The sequence below is a fragment of the Gavialis gangeticus genome, unplaced genomic scaffold, assembly GCF_001723915.1.
Source record: "Gavialis gangeticus isolate Ggan-Ray unplaced genomic scaffold, GavGan_comp1, whole genome shotgun sequence".
Classification (NCBI taxonomy): domain Eukaryota; kingdom Metazoa; phylum Chordata; order Crocodylia; family Gavialidae; genus Gavialis; species Gavialis gangeticus.
In genome coordinates, this window is record NW_017728994.1 from 47128029 (window position 1) to 47135326 (window position 7298).

The following is a 7298-nucleotide window of genomic DNA, read 5'->3' on the forward strand; positions in this document are numbered from 1 at the left end:
ACGGGACTCAAATGAGTCCAGCCACGTAGGCATCCAGCCTCGGTCATTCCTCTTTCGGTACTTCCTGGACTCAAAAGTGTGAATTGGAGACTCCTTTCCCTGCTGGTGGTGCCTCCACACTGCCCACAATGTGGCCTTGAGGAAAGACTACAGCAAGGAACAGCTAGAGACCAGAGGTTTCTAGTGCAGAACTGCAAGCAGCCAAAGCAGGGACCACTAGAAATGTTCCACAGTTTTAACTAGTTTTGAGTTCTCCTGCATCGAGGTGCTATTTCCTCCAGTCCCCTCCCTCCTTTCGCAAGCCCTTGACCCTCTTCTGCTGCAACATCTTCCTCTACGTGTCCACATGCTCCTCCATTTATTCCATCTTCTCTAAACCCACCCAAAAAGACCCTGGAACTAATATAAAGTTTGCTGCCACAATATAATTCACTCTGTTATGCCCCTCCATCCATCCTCTGCATGTCTGTTTAAACTGCAAGCTCTCTAAAACGGGAGTTATCTGCTAATACTGTGTCTATACAGGACCTAAAATAACGCAAATCCATTCTTGCATTAATCAGTAATAAAGAATTAATCCACATGCAGACACGGCTGTTTGATGAGTAATTTGTTGCCTCTGGGCTTGTTGCTTTATAGGTTTGCTGAAATATATGTGACAGCACAAACTTGAACTAGGTTCCATTAGATGCCTTTCAGCAAAACTTCTTGCCCAAGGCTACAAATTGAGAAAAAAATTGCAGGGAGTGCAAATTATAGTATGAGCACTGTCTTTTTTCTTTCAGTTAGGAGTTCTCAGCCTTGAACAACCAGTCACATATTTTGTAACAGACCCAGAGGCAGTTTCCAGATAAGCTGTCACAAAAGCAGCCAAAACAAGAGCTTCAGCTTGCCAATCAGTGTGAAGAAAGTTAGATACAGAAATTCAAAAAAGGCAAACAGAATCCAGGGAAGGGTAATTGCAACAGAAGATAGGTGCTATGTCAATCATATTAGACATTGTACAACTCGATAATGAAATTACAAACAACAATTGCTACCAATTACTTACTTGTACAGACTATAAATTAGTTCAGATGATGCACATTGTTAATTTTGGCAAATACCTAGAAACTGCAGAAAGTAGTCTTTGCAGTAGGAATGAAATAGAGGGCATGAAAAAGGGAACATACCTGAAATTGTATCAGTCATGCATTTCAGAGGGAGAATTATACAGAATAAATCTGATAGATATAGATGCCATTTAAATTAATGTATGTACAACAATTTTAACCCCAAAGATAACACGCCACTCTTAAGAAGCACACATACAGATACAGGTGGCAGCACTTGATGCTCCTTCTTAGATGGATTTTTAACAACAGTAGATTTTCAAATCACCCTGAACATTATTTACTCTTGAGGAATCGCTCTTTCCAAGTCACTTCAGCAGCACTTCACTGTATTTATTTTAGAAGTGTAGAACTGCAGATTCCCTTCTTCATGGATTAAACAACAATTTTGAGGTGCTTACCTCATAGTGCCTGGCTTCACTGAAGTTAGATACGCTTTTATGGCTTGTCCAAACCCGTTTCAATTCCCTCTGTTGGTTCAATCTGAAAACAGTGGTTTCTGCACTTTAATCCCCATAAGCAAACAATGAAAGTCCAGAAAACTAAATATCTGAAATACTGGGATGGTTTTAGAGTGGAATTTGGAGTATACAATATATATTATGTTCTTAGTAATTAGATTGGTCTTATCCTATTCCTTAACTGCATCCTAAAGTGACTCATCACTTTTCTTTTCACCAAAACAGGAAGTATCCCAGAATGCTATTTTTTTTTCCTCTATAGCCACAAAAACCCCTAAATTAACTCTTCAACATACAGCTAGTGAAGCAAAGAACTAGAAGATGGCTAACCACCCATAATACCTGGAATGTGTTGGTGACAATCCTGCAGTCTCTGCTATGGTTTCTTAAAAGGTATGCTTTTTGAAGAAAGATACTGAAAGGAACCTGGCTATAAATAAGGCAAAAGTACTCACATGCAAAAAAGATGAAACAAAACAAAGGGAAATCAAAATCTTATGACTCCTGAGGAAGGAAACAGGCTGAAACAGAGCCAAATTTTATGCTCTTTCAAATCTCACTCTTTCCTGTTAATGCGCTTCACCATCTGGAAAAGCTGTCCATCGTCATTCTAACATAATAGCACCCTCTAACATTAGGGATTTCAAATACTGCTCAAACTGTTAAAAGTTTTAGTTGAAATCACGAACTTACAAACCTGTTTCCTGAATGGGTTGAATTTGGCTTCAATTTCTAAGCATGCTGAAACTTGTTTCTATTGAAACCTCATTTGTAGACAAGTGAAAATGCCTTCCTTTCCCTTTATGAAACCCTCATGGCAGTGTCTCTTGTGACACCTGTTCCTGTACAGTGACATAACTTTATTACTCCTGCACTCTATTCATCAAGTCTTCTCCTTCCTAAACTCATTGCTCCAATTCAACAATTAATGCATATGTCCCATTCAAGGGTGCTTTGAATTTGAGAGAGAGTTGGTTTGTTTTGAATCCGCACATGAATAGGAATAGCCACTTTTTAATCAGATGCATGACATCCGATGAAGTGAACCTGGGTTCATAAAATCTTGTGTGCTGTCTCTCTGATTGATCTATCTTAGTTAGTCTGTAAAAGGTGCGTATCTACCCTGCCTTCTGACTGACTTCAGTCTAACACAACTAACTACCTTCCCTTACTTTTTAATCACCATCCTTTTTATTCCAGGGATTGTCTGTACATAGCCAATTTCCATCACAAATGGGTCTGCTAACTGCTAGAGTCATTCACAAATTTTAGTAGCACTCATCTCTAGGGAAAGGCCTAAGTCATTTAATATGTGATGGTGGGTGCATCTACCCTGCAGTCAAAAACGTAGCTTTAAATTAGTTGACACTGCTGGTAGCATAGCCGCAGTAGTATAGAGACAATACAGGTTCACTGCCCAAGTATTTACACTGCAAAGCACACTTGTTTGGACTCCAGTCCTTGCCCAAGCCACCTGACTACTGAAACCCCCCTACGAATTTCCTGGGCCACTACAGCTTGAGCCTGCCAGCTGGGCTGAGATTTTGGGTCTGTATCAGGCTCAGCTGCTGTTTGCACATGGTTGCAGCATAGCTGCAAGTTACAGAGATTGAATATAGATGACCTTTCACCAGTACTCTCACAATCCCCTGTTCCTTTATCTTCCAGACGTTCTGGCTTTCTTTCCTCACTCCCTAATCTCTGGAAGGTGGGTGGCAGACTATACTGCCATGTTTTGCATTTGACCCCTCATTTTCCTCCTCATACATTCCAGGTTTCCCGTATAACTTTTGCTAGTTAAACACAGCTCTTCTAAGCTAAGCATGTACTCCCCAAATGTCCAAGTGCAAAGCTATTGCTGCAAAGGCCAAAAAAGAAGAGCACCACCAACACAGAGATAGAGAGACAGAGCCACAGAATTGAAGGTGGTCTCTATCTAATGGGAGGAATGTGAGCAGGGACATTTGGATTTGGTGCAGGCTGCAGAGCAGGCCTCCTTGCAGGGCCAGGCTGCTGCAGTTTCTGTCATAAGCTCGTGAGTATGTGCCTCTTGCAATTTGCCACGTGCTTGATTAGGCATCAAAAACACTGCAAGCCTCCAATCCACCACTTCTTAAGGCAGTACCATAACCTACAGACTAGTCAGGTGGTTTCCTGGGTTTTTGACAACTCTTTTAGCATGGAGGAGAGAAGAAGCAAACCTTACTTACCTCTGTACATTGCTGTCACAAGTGCAGGAGGTGGGAAGTGAAATAAGGTGGCAGCAGGCAGACAGCCTCATGACCATACACACAAGCTGCCTGCATTTTTCCTCCACCTGAGTTTTTACAGTTGCTTTTTATGTATTTATTAGATTTATATTTTCTATATTGTTTATTATTAGAGTTGTATGCTGCCTTCCCTGAAAGAAGGTCAAGGTGGCTTACAATAAAAAACAGATACATTAGACAAGACAGTTAAAAATATTAAAATAAAATAATATGCAATAAAAACACCCCCCCACCCACCCCAGACCGTGCTCTGAAACATCATCCTGCCTGCTGATGGCCAGATAAAGAGGTCTTAAAATGCTTCAGGAAAGTGTCCAGGCTCAGGTTCTGACAGAGTAAGGGGTGGGTAGAACTTGTAAGTAATTAAGGTGAATATACGAGCAGAGCAGTTCTCGTTATATTCTGTAGTCAGTCCATGCCATGTCTTACAGTTCCTTCCTTTCTGTGTCCTTGGGACAAGGTATTTGACATGACCACGCTGTGAATGCTTCTGCTACAGCCTCAGACCTGCAACCTCTAGGCTGTTAGCCGAGCACTTCAGCACCTGTGCCATCACAGCCCCCTATCTTTTAGCTCACAGATTCACTGAAGTTTAGGGCTGGAAGGGACCTCAGGACCTCATCCAGTCCGTGCCCCTGCTCTGAGACAGGATAAAATAACCCTGGACTATCCCTGTCCTACTGAATTTACCTGAATCCAGGACAACTTTGAATTTAAGACAACCACCCAACAATCAGATTCTATGCATGGAAAATGTGTAAATTCATTTTATTTTTCCATGCATAGAATCTATCCATTGGAGGGTCATCTTAATCCCCACCCCCCGCTACAATGAGGAAAGCAGTGATGGGGGGCAGATTGCCCCCTGCTGCCTGCCCCCCACACATTTACCCTCCTTGTGCCCGTCTGCTGTGGCCTTGGACCCCCACCCATCTTCCCACCACTTCTCTGTAGTACTGCTCTCTACCCATTCATGCCAGATTCTGAATTTGATTTTTCTCTTCTAAAGACAAGTGCAAAATCTTTCCCTTCTTGAATTTCACCGATTTCAAACAATTTCTCTGTTAGAATAATTTTAATTCTAATCCTGTCCCCCAAAGTACTGGTAGGACCTCCCCTGTAGATGCTGTACCCATAAGCAATTTTTGCTCCATACTCCAAATTGTTGATGAATCCTAATGCCTTTTAGGATAATGCCATAGAGTTTATCACCTGGTTTTGCAGTCAAGTGTCTTGTTCAATAGTTAAAATGAGTTCATTGACTTTGTTAGCAGTTTGTAGGTTCAACTGTGCCAGTCAAAGTTTTTCCTTTCTGTGAGGGTGTATGCGTTTAATGAATTTCTGTGTTTGTTTAAGCACTTGTTGTTTTCCACTCAGTTGGAAGGAAATGGAAGTCTGCGGAAGTCTGCAGGCATCACAAAAAGTGTTACTGAAGTTTATTTAAAAAACAGAACATTGAACAATACACTCCAGATCATAAAATGATACACTGTGTAACCAAACGAGGAAGTATAGAGATGCATTTAAGTAAATATTTACCTAGGTGCTCCATGAAAATCAGTCACTTAACACAATTAATTAAATTAATCAGGAAATGCCCTGCACATGTTAGCAGTCCTCAGTCCTCAGAAGTTTAAAAAAAAAAAGTCTAACAAGCACTTTAAATTCCTAGTACCCATCAGTGCAACATGTTCTGTGGTATTTCACTATCCACAGACCACTACAGTAGGTTAACAGTTGATCAGAAGGCTGGGTAGATTTGCACTGACCATATAGACCAGTGGTTCCCAACTTCAGGTCGTGACCCAAATGAGGGTTGAGGGGGCAATGCCGGCAGCGCCACACACAAACAATGAGCCGCATTGCATGTCGGGAGCTCCCCTGCCTCCGGGCCACCGCCGCCACTCCCGCTGCACTCTGCTTCCAGCAGCAGGTCACAGCAAAAAAAGGTTGGGAACCACTGGTATAAACTAACCAAAACGTTATATTATATAAGTAAAATTGCCACATGTGACCTTTAGGTGAATATATATGGTGTGCTCCCCTGACCCACCTTGCCTCTGGATACCTATTGCTTAGGGAGTGCTTTCAGGTTCTGCAAACTGACTAAGGAGCACGTATAGGGTCCACTCCAGAAGTCCCCTACCTCTAGCCTTGTAAAACCTGCTCAGGGCATAGCAGGCCACAATCAACACTGGTGTGCAAATAGTGTTGGAGGAAGCACTACCTGCAGTGTTCCAGGCACATGCTCCCACGCATTCTACCACCATCCTGCAACTGCTGAGAACGTAACTGAATTTTCTATGTGGTCCCTGGTTGTATGAGTTCAGGTTCATAATCTACAGCAGGAGAGAACAGGTGAAGTCCTCAGGTGTCCCATGCTACTGGTTTCTACTTCTTTGGGAAAGAATAAGCAGCATGCACATGCCAGATCTCAGAACCTTGTGCACCTGGCCACTGCTGCCTCAAGTGATGTTTGTGAGGCTGCCCCTGTGGTCCATCAAGACTTGCAGAGCCAGGGAGCTTCAGGGCTCCTTCAGGCACACAAAGCATTGGGCACATCTGTGCCATCCCTTGCCCCAGTGCAATGTGGAATCCCCATTCTTTGAAAAACACCTCCTATTTCAGATGTATCCCTTGTAGGCCTCACTAGAGTACTGGTTAAAATAAGCCATTACTCAAAGGCTTTGCTAAGAACATTGACCAAAGCAGGCCTCACCAAGTGTCAGTTGACAGCACTAGAGAGCCTGTGACATTAGAGCATTAAAGTTGATCCCCTTAAGGCTGAGACAAGGATGGTGCCAGAGAGTCTAGAACACATCTGATAATGGCAGGAGGGCTGAGGTTTAGGATAATTTAGTAGTGGTGTGGATGTTTGCTATGTAGATATCTGTAGATCTACATACAATTGTCTTGGTCCATTATAAACAGACTAGAGATCTTTGGCATTAGGCTAGGGGGCACAAGTAACTGTCTTATGACAGTGATGCTTTTTCAGCCTGATGAAGGGAGTTTGTACCCAAAAGCTTGCTAAGAAGAATTTTTCCATCTATTTGAGTCGGTCTAATAAAAAAGTTATCGGATTTACCCAAAGAACCTTGTCTGCCTATGTCCTTAGACCAACACGGCTACAACCTACACCCCCATCTTATGACAGGCACTCAGGACTAACATCTTGTAACACTCTGGAAAAGCATATTAGTGAGTTGGTGCTTTGTACGTGATACATGACTGAGCTTTTTGCCAGCAAACCAATGGTGGGGGGGGGCAGTTTGGAGCAGTGGACATGACAGATGATTCCCTTCCAGAGCATTCATACACAGAGAATTACCCTGACCAAGACAGACCAGAGAAACAACATTCCTGATGCCAACAACCTGCAGGGCCAGGTACAGACATTACATTTTTACCAGTATAAGTGATTGGAAACTGGGCTAATCCCATAAGAGAACAGA